The 11255-nt window shown below is 39.0% G+C and overlaps 1 protein-coding gene across 1 annotated transcript in view; it reads left to right on the plus strand.

The window, feature by feature from the left end:
- Nucleotides 1-11255, plus strand: part of Nudcd2 (NudC domain containing 2) — a 67125-nt gene that overhangs the window by 33373 nt on the left and 22497 nt on the right. The gene's annotated exons all lie outside the window — the stretch shown is intronic.

The following is an 11255-nucleotide window of genomic DNA, read 5'->3' on the forward strand; positions in this document are numbered from 1 at the left end:
CTTGCATTGAGGATTTGCTTTGAGAAGTCTACTGTGATTCTGATGGGCTTTCCTTTGTATGTGATTTATTTCTTTTGTCTAACTGCTTGTAGAACTTTGTTCTTCTGTTGGGCTTCTGGAATCTTAACAATTATTTGCCTATGTGTAAATTTTTTTTGATCAAGGCTATATGCCTCACTTATCTGTATGTCAAGTGCTTTTCCCCTTCTTGGGAAGTTTTCTGCCCTCACTTCTGTGAACAGTTTTTTTATGTCATCTGCACTCTGTCCTCTTTCTTCATTGACTCCAGTCAGTCTTATGTAATTCTTTTTGCATCATCTAGCAGCTGCTGGATTGATTTCTCATGTTCCCTTACAATTTTAAAGCAATTTTTCTTTTCCTGGTCACTAATTGCAATCTTATCTTCTATATCTGAAGTTCTGTCCTCACATTGGCTCATTCTGCTGCATAGACTTTTAGTGGAGTTTTTAATCTCCTGCAAACCTGTCTGCATCTGTTTTATGGATTCCATTTATTTCCTATGTTGGGATTCCATCATGTTCCTGAGCTCCTCTCTAGATTTATTAATCATGTCTTGCACTATGAGCACAATCTCTGCTATTATGTGAGAAATTATTTCTGATTTCATTTTTTTCCAGATCCTCTTTTGTTGCCAGTTCAGGGAGCCCAAGTGGTTGAGTATCAGAGTGTTCCATCTCATTTCCCTTTGAGGTTGCTGCAGGTGATCTGGAAGTCTAGTTTTGAGACTTGTTTATGTGTCTTCTCATTTTGATGGGGGGGGGGTGCTGCTGGTGCCCGTGGGGCTCACCTCCCCTGTGCTGGTGGGGGTGGTACAGCAGCCTGGAAGCCTCCTCTTGTGCACTGGGAGTAGCTCACCTCCTGTGTGCTGGCAGGGGTCTCTAGTTAATCTTTAGTTAACCAGAGTCACATATTCCATAGGTATTCCAGTAAACTGATATTTATATCCATAAGGGCATTGCTCCTCAGTTTCAAGAGACCTCAGTCATCAACATGTCACACGACCTTCTTGAAAGTGTAAAATGAAATAGTGCTTTTTTTTTTAAAATGAAATAGTACTTTTGATGAAAAAATTTTCCTAATTATTTAGAAAAATTCTGTTTGATACTTAAAAGAATTTTATTTATTTTCATTTTATTTTATTTTATTTGTTTGGTACCGGGGATCGAACTCACGTCCTTGCGCTTGTGTAGCAGGCAGGGAAACCGCTGAGCTAAATCCCTGGCCCCACTTAAAAGAATTTTAAAGTCATCTTCCACAAATATCTGTTATACTTTAAGGTTAATTACACAAGTTTTAAAATAAGACAGTCACTTTCAAGGGAAAAGTTATATAATTTATATTTAAAAAATCTGCTTTGATTTCTGTAAGCATATTTTAAAATTTCATGTGTATTATCTTTTAATCTGTCTCTAATATGCCTTAGTTTAATCTTCTTAGCATTGTCTAGTAGCTGTTGGATGAATTTTTCTTGCTGTCTTATCATTTAAAAGGTTTCTTGGAGTAAATCGTCTTGTATTTCCATTTAGCCTTTGATTTCTGAAAGCCAGTCTTCACATAGGTCATTTTTGCTTTTTAAAAAATCAATAGAAATCTTTATCTCTGGGACTTGTAGTTGGCACCTATTCATGGAGTATTTCTTTGAAAAATTTGTCATTCATGTTTTGAATCATTTTGTTCAGTTCTTCTAATTTTTTATTTTTTTCGTCCATAACAGCAATCATCAGTTTGCTTGATAGTTTCACTATCAATTTGTTATGTCCTCTTTGAACTCACCTTTTCTTTCCTCTTTAATCATTTCATACTTCTTGGCTGTCTGATGTTTGATTTCCTCTCCATTGGTGTTCCTTGGGTTTGCTATGGAAGAGCTGAGTCTTTGGAGTCATTTTTTTTGTTGTTTTTTCATGTTCCTGCTTTTCTCTCTGTCTCTCTCTCTCTGTCTCTCTGTGTCTCTCTCTGTCTCTGTCTCTGTCTCTGTCTCTGTCTCTGTCTCTCTCTCTCTCTCTCTCTCTCTCTTTTGCTGAGGGTTGAGGTCAAATAGAGTGCAGATAGTTTGTTGCTGATGTTAGGATCTTTTTAGTTAAGTTCTGTTTTCCAGTGATGTGTTTTTGGCTTTATTTGTCTGAAGGTATTGTTTACAACTTCAAGCGTTCCATTTGTTTGGGACAGACCCTGTCACTGTGATTTAAGGATAGGATTTCTACTCATTATAATGTCATCCACACATCCAAGCATACCTCAGTTATAAACATTGAAACTTACTTTGCGGCCAGGGATTTAGCTCAGTGGCACTGCGCCTGCCTCATAAGCTCCTGAGTTCGATCCCTGGTACCGGAAAAAAAACCCAGAAAACAAAAACCAAAAAACTTATTTTGGTATTTTACTGTTTTGTCAAAACCTCTTACAGACTATTTTATACTGCTGTGTGGTTCATCTGTGATATAGGCTATGAGAAGAAGGGCGAAAGGAGAAAGGAAAGAGGGTATGTCACTGGAAATGATACGCTTTGTTTGGATAGTCTAAGCCCAATTATGTTAGGGATTACCCTGACATGCCTTTGACTGGTACTGTTTAATTTATAGCACTGGATAATTCTTGTTTTAATCCAGTTATGCAAGCCCCTGGTGTATTTATGTCACTGGGTAGGTGGGGAGGAGGACGTGGAAGGCAAGGAGGCAAGATAATGAAGAAAAGAGGAGAACAAAGAATAGGGAGAGAAGAGTTAAAAATTTTGAGAGAATACTAAAATAGGGAGCAGGTCAAAGGGCAAAACCTTATAAATTAAAGTGTGATAACCACAAAATACCAATAAAGAAGCAGCAACCTAAAGAAGAAAAAATTAAAAGAGAATAAAGAGAGAAAAACAGCCAAGATTACCCAAATCCAACAAAGATATAAGGATACAATATCTACAAGAACCCAAATAAAAATAGAAATAAAATTAAAAACCTTAACACAATTATAATATCTTTAACTCAGAGTTTCTACACAGCCCACTCTACACTAGGGCTGATTTTGATTCATCAGGCAGGTTCCCTCTGTGGGCCAGACAGTTATCTGCCCAAATCTGCGAGGGCTGTTGCTCTTCCTGAACAAATGTCTTGGTTGCAAGCAGTGCCTCAGGCATAACCTACTGCAGGCCTCTGTGGATCTGATTGCCTCATTTGATTGCACAGGGGCAAAAGTCTTGAACATTTCAGTGTCTTTCTCCACAGTATTTCCTTGTTGATATAAGGCCAGAACTGCCTTCCTAGGCACCGTTCACCCTCAGTCTGCCTGCAGATGCCTATCATCTGAGGCCCCCCACAGAACCTGGTCTCCTAGGCCCAGCTGGGAGTCCAGTTGTCAGTGCGCGGTGCTAGGCAGGACTTCATTCCACCTCATGCCTGTCTAGTTTTTGGAGAAACATAGGAGAGCACCCTCTGTGGTCTGGCTCTGCTGAGTTGCTGTCTGTTTTAGGCTTCAGTTGACTCTTTGTCTTACAAATCTTCCCTGCTGGACTCTGTTTCAGATATTTGTCACAGATCCAGCTTTCTCTGTCCTCTGCAGTCCCCACTTAGGAGAGGCCGGGGGATCCCTAGCAGTTATGGGTAGGGCACTGAATGTTCCACATACTCCGGCCTTTGTATGTGTGAAGATATTTTTCCTGTATCAGGCAATACTTCTCTCTTCCTAGAGTCCTGCTACCCATCTGAGCCAGAGCACTGTTTTTTATAAGATGCAGGTGCATCCTGCTGGTTATTGTACTGGAGCACTATTGTTTACTTGCTGCAGGTGCATTGAGCTACCTGCTGGTGCTGGAGAGCTTTTTCTGTTTTAAAGATATGGCTGTATTCGGCTGGTTGCTTGTGTTGGAATGCTATTTTTTTTTAATAAGATGCAGGTGTATCCTGCTGGTTGCAGTTGCTGGAGCACTGTTGTTTATAGTTCACAGAAAGTGAGTACATGGGTTGATGGAAATTTGTTCTGTCCTGTTCTGCGTTTGGCCTCTCTATATCCCCAAGTTGGTTATGTCTCACCTCACTGTGCCCACTGGGGAGGATAGAGCGACTGTAAGTCTATTGAATCAGCTAGGCTGTCACTGAAGGGCTGGTTCCCTTCCACAGTCTAGCCCTCTCCCAAGATGGCTTGTGTGCCAGGAGTGTTGGGTGGGTTACTGTGATCCAGAAGAGGCCTGGATTCCCCTGGAATCCTAAATGCTCTAAACATGCTAGATTTTAGTCCAGCTGAATTTTCTTTTCATTTATCCTCCTGAATCTAACTTTACCTTTCACTCCTACCTCAGGGTATCTGCTTTTCTCCAGCACCAATTTGGAGACACCCACCCTTGCTGTTGTCCCCTAGATGGCCATCTTCTCTTCCTTTCATAACATTTTTTCAAAGAAATTGTAATTCATTTGTCTGATCATAGAGCCCAAGAAGTCCCAATATCTACCCTGTGTAGGTTAGAGAAGTAAGAGAGCTGGAGGTCTATTTCAGTATGTTTCAGTAGGACTGGGGGTGGGTGGAAATCTGTTGTGAGGTGAGAGTTCACTGGCCTGAGAACAAGCAGCTTTGATGTTCTAGGACAGGACGAGATTGATGTCTCAGCTGGAGAAGACAGAGCAAAATTAGCCCTTCTTCTTCTTCTTCTTCTTCTTCTTCTTCTTCTTCTTCTTCTTCTTCTTCTTCTTCTTCTTCTTCTTCCTCTTCCTCTTCCTCTTCCTCTTCCTCTTCCTCTTCTCCTTCTCCTTCTCCTTCTTTTTCTGTTTAGCCCCTCACCAGTTTGATGCTCACGCCACAGAGAGAATTCCATAGGAAGAAGTGATAGCAGTTTCCTGAGGCTAACAGAGTCCATATCCTTAGAATGTAGATAATATGAATTTTTATAGTTTAGAGGAGTGGGGTGGAGAGATTATTTTCCTCTGGAGCAAATTTTATGTATGTGGGAGTGATACAGAATATACTCTGCTATATATAGTTTGAAGGCTTTTGCTACCCGAAAAAATTTGGAGTGGAGAATTGGTCTTGACAATAAACGATAATAAGTATACTAAGCATTGTTCATTTATACTAATAGTTTTAGAGTTCTAAAGTATCAGGTAAATACTTAACGTTTAAATAATTTGTCTTGAAAAATGCTTACTTATCTCTTCCTCTCCCACTCTACCTTTCTCCTCCTCTTATTCCCACCAGTTCTAGTCACTGTAAGTGGGAAAATCTTTGCTTTGGATATGGTATTTCCCTTCTTTTTTTTTGTTTTTTTCTTCATTGAGTGTTATCTGGATCATGTTGTAATCCTCATAATTCTTACATCTAGCACAAAATGGCTATCTAATCTGAAAAACTAACTTGTACTAATATTGTGTTAGGCCTGTTGTGGTTATCTATGGTTACATGAAACAAACAAACAAAAAAACCAATTCGAAGCTAAGTGAATTCAGTAAATGATGCCATTTGCTTTACTAACAAATCCACAATTTGAGACGAACTGGGCATAGCTCGTCTCTTGCTAAAGTCAGTGAAAATGGCTTTGAGGCTGGCTGGTAGCTGTAGGCCTCAGAAACCTTGTTCATTTACTCACTCTGGCTGTCTGGAGCCTCCACTTAGGCTGTGGTCAGAATACCGACCTGTATCCTTCTGTGGCTGTTTAGCTTCCTCACAGCGTGGTGGCCAGCCTCTAACGTCAAGCACTCAGAAGACGGTGAGCAGGGATTAGGTGAGCCAGCCAGAAGCCATATTGTCTTTTATGATGAAAGTGATGCAGTGGTTCTCTGTTCCTTATTGATCTAGGCCATCAAACACAGCCCTGTTCAAGGGGAAGGAAAATTGGCTCCACCTGTTGTTGGAGACTAACAAGCTTTTGGAAGCGAATATGAGATCGCAAATATTACTGTGGGTATTTTTGGAAAACACAATCTGCCATACCTCTTCTTGGTAATATATGAATTTTCAAAAGGCAACTATGAAATCTAAAGAAGTAAATGTCAAAGTGGGAATTTCAGGCAATAAAGCACCCCTGAGAGGAAGATATTTAGGCAGCTCATTCAATAACCTCCAAGTGTTAGATAGGCAAACGTGTTATACAATGCATGGACTGGTTCTGTATGGGAATGACAAACTTTTCTAAGGATTAAGTGAATGAAGTTTTCTATGGAGAGCTTTGCAAAGTAGAATTAATTTTTGCAAAATCACTAATCTTGATAGGAAAGGAATATTCTAATAAATTTTGCTTAAATAATTTATAATTGCTGGTTGAATTTGTAAAGAAACATTACCATCTAAAATATCAGGATATTATGAATGTGGGCTCTTTTTAAAAAGTCTGAAATAACCTAGTTATAAAATTAGTAAAGATTTGACAGTTTGAAAGATAATGTTAAAAAGAAGCAATATGTCAAGGAAAAGGGAAAAGACAGATCTGCAGGTAACCCAGAATTCTATGGTCAAAGAATATTCCTGTTGCAATGAAGAGCCAAGAATATTGTCATTGCCTCTTCATGCTGTTTCTGAGCTAAAGGCTGTAGTTTGTACCAAGGACAGGTTTTTACCTTGTTAAATACGTGGCTGTTAAGAAAGTTTCTCATAGATGAGGGGAAAAGAACTACTCCCTTTTTTTTGTTTGCAAATTCAAAAAAAGTTATAGAAATAGACACACTTTATATTTTTATGCAAACTCTAGTTTAGTTGTTTGCACCAAACTGGACAAGAACATTAGGTGCATACTGGTTTGCAAGAATTAGTTATTATACTGGTTTGAGAAGAAGGAGATTAGTGCATCATACTCTTCCTCATAGACTTATTGTCTGTCACTGTCACTCCTTGTTTATGCCCCTGAGTTGTGGGTTAAAGGTAGGGAAATTCTAACATTAATTAAATTATTTGACTAATTCCCTTTATTATTTTCCTGGACCACAGAGCCATTATGGGTAAGCTCATGACTATTGCAGTTAAGTATAGGGAGAACTTGTTACATCAGTGCTTATGATCCAAGTTACCTCACATTTTCAATAGTGGATCATAATAATATGAACATATTTACTAACGAACTAAACATTATATAATTAGTTTCATCTCAAAGATTCTTTCATTAATTAGCACTTGTATCTGGCCCACCCATCAGGTCAGTGTCTTTGTCAAGCAGAACATATAATGTCTTTTTTTTTTTTTCCTTTTGGTACCAGAGATCGAACTCGGGTCCTTGCGCTTGCACAGCAGGCGGCGAAACCACTGAGCTAAATCCCCAGCCCTAGAACATATAATGTCAGTAGAACATGAACTAATTACTAAATGAAATCGCGTACCTTGTAAAAGAATGCCTACAAAGCCAGTGATTCAGAGAGGAATAATTTGAATATCAAATACAAAGCCATTGAGGATAGTGTTGAACCTCTACAATATTTTGCTAAAATCTGAAAATTGAATATGAAGAAAAGACTGATATGGACAGTCATACATCTTTATTATTAGAGTCATGACAAAAATCAATCCTAAATGAATTTTTTTTGTTGTTATAGTAATTAGGATGTAATTATAATTATGAACACATTTTATGCATTAAATAAATTTGCTTCATAATTGGCATTTTCTCATTGTGATTTTTTCCTATAAAATATTTTTTACCATTATTTAATATGAAATAGTATCTCCTTATCTTAAGCAGATTAGATTTGCCTTTAATGAAGTATGCTCAAAAAATGAAGACATTCTACACTGATACTTTTCATCTTGGAAGTTTTTCAGTGACTTAGACCAAAGCATTTTTAAAGACTAGAATCCTAATCTGAAGTACTGGATTGACATCTTCCTCTTAAAATATTTCACAATTCTAGCAGATTTTTAGAATGCTAGTGTTCGACATGATTCTGAAGTTTGTCCCCTGCGGCCTTCTTATCTTCCAGTTGGATAAACTGAACTCTCATCGTGGTTTCTACATTACTGCTCTAGAAATTTTTTTTTTTTTTTTTTTTTTGTACCAGGGATCAAACTCAGGTCCTTGGGCTTACAAGGCAAGCGACGGAATCACTTAGCTAAATCCCCGGCCCTACTGCTCTAGAAAATTGATTCTGTTCTCGTCCTATGATTGGAACTTTTCTGACTTGCATGTCTGATCTTGTCTAAACATAAATTCTTCATTCTGAAATGACTCATACTTAATCTTTCTAATTGTTTACTGGCCCTTTAAAATGCCAGTAACATTACTCAAATGAGAGCTACTATATGGTATTTAAGCTTGTGTGTCTGGTTTATTTCACTAAACCTTGTATTTTCTAGGTGCATCCGCTTTCCTACAAATCTCTCAAATTTGTCCTTCTTTATAGCTGAGAAGTATTCCATTGTGTACATAGGTACAACATTTTCTTTATCCAGTTATCTGTTGATGGGTATATAGGCTGCTTCCAGGATTTAGCTGTTATGAATTGTGCTGCTATAAACATTGGTATGCATGTATTGCTGTAGTATGATTTTTAAGCTTTTTGGGTAAGATACCTAGAAGAGATATAGCTGAGTCAAATGGAATTTCTAATTTTAGTTCTTTGTCTATGTACACATTTGACAGTTACCATCTTATGTCTTCTTAGCACTAATAGTAACAGCTAATTCCATAGCTATTGATATAATTCAAATTCTCTGCCCCAACCTTCTCCATCCCTCAGTTTTATTCATTAGAGGTGAAAACCTTCAACACCTTAACTGTTTTTTGTTTACCTCCATATTTTCATTTATTTTGTACATAAAAAATTTTAAAATTCCAGATAATTTCAAACATACACAAAAGTATTCCGTGTCCATTTCTTAAAGAGTTTCTTTATTCTGTTGGTTTTAGTCTGTATTAGTTTACATTTGAGATTTTGTTGCCTGTTCATTTTTTAAGAATGAGTCAGTGAAAAGCTAATTGGAGGGTGTGTGTATGTCTGTGTTATTTGTTTAATAGTGAGTTCTTGGTTGGGTAGAGATTCTCATCCAGGTTTTTCCCCTAAGCAGACATTTGGCATCCTCTAGACATTGGTGATTGCCACTAGTAAGGAAATGCTCCTGACACTTCATGGAAAAGACCATGAATGCTGCTGAACCTCCTACAATACACAGGTCAGCCCCACACAGCAAAAAATGTTATGATTCAAAATCTCAATTACGCCAAGGTGATTGGGCTAGTCACACTTGCTGTACTGGTGATTAGGCAACTAGGAGCTCTATTTAAAATGGTTTCATCCAAATTATTGTCATTCCTCAGAATGAACGAGGGGGATTTGTCTTCTTTATCGAGAGACTCTCTAATGTTCTGTCTGCTGATATTTTCAAAAATAAACATACTTGGCAATGGTTGGGGAGTGAGAGCTGGAGGAGTTAGAGTGTGAGGTCTTCCTGTTTTTATTCAGATGCCTTCCTCTGTTTTCCTAGTGCCTGGGGGTTCTGTGACGGCTTGTATCTAGATGTCCCCCAAAGCCTCATGTGCTCATAGGTGGAGAGTTTCAAAGGTGGCTGGATTAGTGTGCATGAATGTGGATTAAGGCTGTGATGCTGAGATTAAGGGTATGGATATTGGAAGCCCCATCCTAGGTGTGAGTGGCACCAATCAATAGGCTTGTAGCTCCGGATGGAATATAAAGGGAGAGAGGGAGGGCAGGTTAGCTGCTGGTTGATGCTTGCTCCTTTGATGCTATGCTGCCTCCTGCCTGCTCTGTCACGGACCATTTCTCCTCTGTGATATCCCCCTGCCATAGCACCCTGCCCTAGAGCCAGCTGACTATGGGCTGAAACCTCTACCAATTGTGAGCTGAAATAAACTTTTCTGCCCTTAAGTTGGGAGTGTTGGGTATTTTGTCTTAGCAATGAGAAGGTAACTAAGACAAGCTCCTTAATCGAGCATCTCTCTACTGCACTGTCTTTAAGGAATAAATCCTGCAGTGTCCCGTGCAGATTGAGGAAGTCATCACCTACCTGGCTGTCATGTGGGGATGGGGATCAAGGGCCTTAACTGCCCTTTGTACAGATTGTCAACTGATCACCCACATCTGTCTTTTAGGGTACCTGGAGCCTTCAACTCCACTGCTTGTCTCTTCTCTGTTCTCTTTTCTCTCTTATTTCACACGCTGCTCTCCATTCACTTCCTTCTCTCTCCCCTCCCTTCCCTGCCTCTTCCCCTTTCCTCTCTTCCCTTCCCTTCTTCTTCCTTCCTTCCTTTCTTCCTTCCTTCCTCCCTCCCTTTTTCTCTCCCTCCCTCTCTTCCTTCCTTCTTTCCTCCCTCTCTCCATTCCTTCTTTCCTTCCTGTTCTCTTTCTTCCCTTTTCTTGAGTTGTTTTGACTGAATAGACCTTCTTTGAAAGACAATCCTTTTCTAGGAAGTCACGTTTTTTTTTTTTTGGTACCAGGGATCGAACTCGGGTCCTTGCGCTTACGCAGCAGGAGGGGAAACCACTGAGCTAAATCCCCGGCCCTACAAAGTCACGTTTTAAGTTTTCTCAGCTCTGATAAGTTATAATTCTTCCATATACTTTTCATCTTTCAAAAATGTGTTAATATCTTCTCCATGTCTCCTCTTCCATTCTCTTTGCACTTTGGATTTAGACTTTTAACATTTATTTTACTATTGTTTTAGTGCTGGCAATTAATACACACATTCAATCTGCCATTTTAAAAGAAGTCCAAAATGCCCTTAATCCTTCTGCGTGGCTCTGGAGTATCAGAAAATAATTTTAAAAACTGATATAAATGAATAAAGTGATTCTTATTCCAAAGATTCATTTTCTGTTTTTCTGGAATAGCATGACTGATGTGTAAATGATTAGAGAGCACACATCAAGCCTGATTCAGCTATGTTCACTACAGAAAATCCAGTGACTAGAAGTAGCAGTCATGTGGGTGCCTTTTGCTCAGTTGTTATAGGGTAGTGCAGAGATCTTGCAAATTCAAACATCAGACTCTGTGGGAGGGATTTAAAGCTACATAATTGGAGAAGCCCTGACCCCTTGCCTAGAGTAGTAAGAGAGGAGGAAATAATAGCAACAAGATGTGAGGAAATCTTGGCAGCAGCTATTGTCCTGACCCAGAAAGTGGCAAAACTGCAAAAGGAACCGAACCCTGAGGTGACTTGGCTAGGTAAAGTCCCCTGCACCCCATTGACATGTTAGCTGAGGAGCTGCCCACTTGAAGAGGTCCTGAAAAATCAGACAATGAGGATAGGGCAGCAATCACAACAGACTGAAGATTCAATAACTGTTGATTTTTTAGGTACTTACAATATTCCCATGTAATTC

Source organism: Heterocephalus glaber, unplaced genomic scaffold (assembly GCF_053883595.1).
Source record: "Heterocephalus glaber isolate CG9 unplaced genomic scaffold, H.glaber_assembly_v1.0 deba00001606, whole genome shotgun sequence".
In the NCBI taxonomy this organism is placed as follows: domain Eukaryota; kingdom Metazoa; phylum Chordata; class Mammalia; order Rodentia; family Bathyergidae; genus Heterocephalus; species Heterocephalus glaber.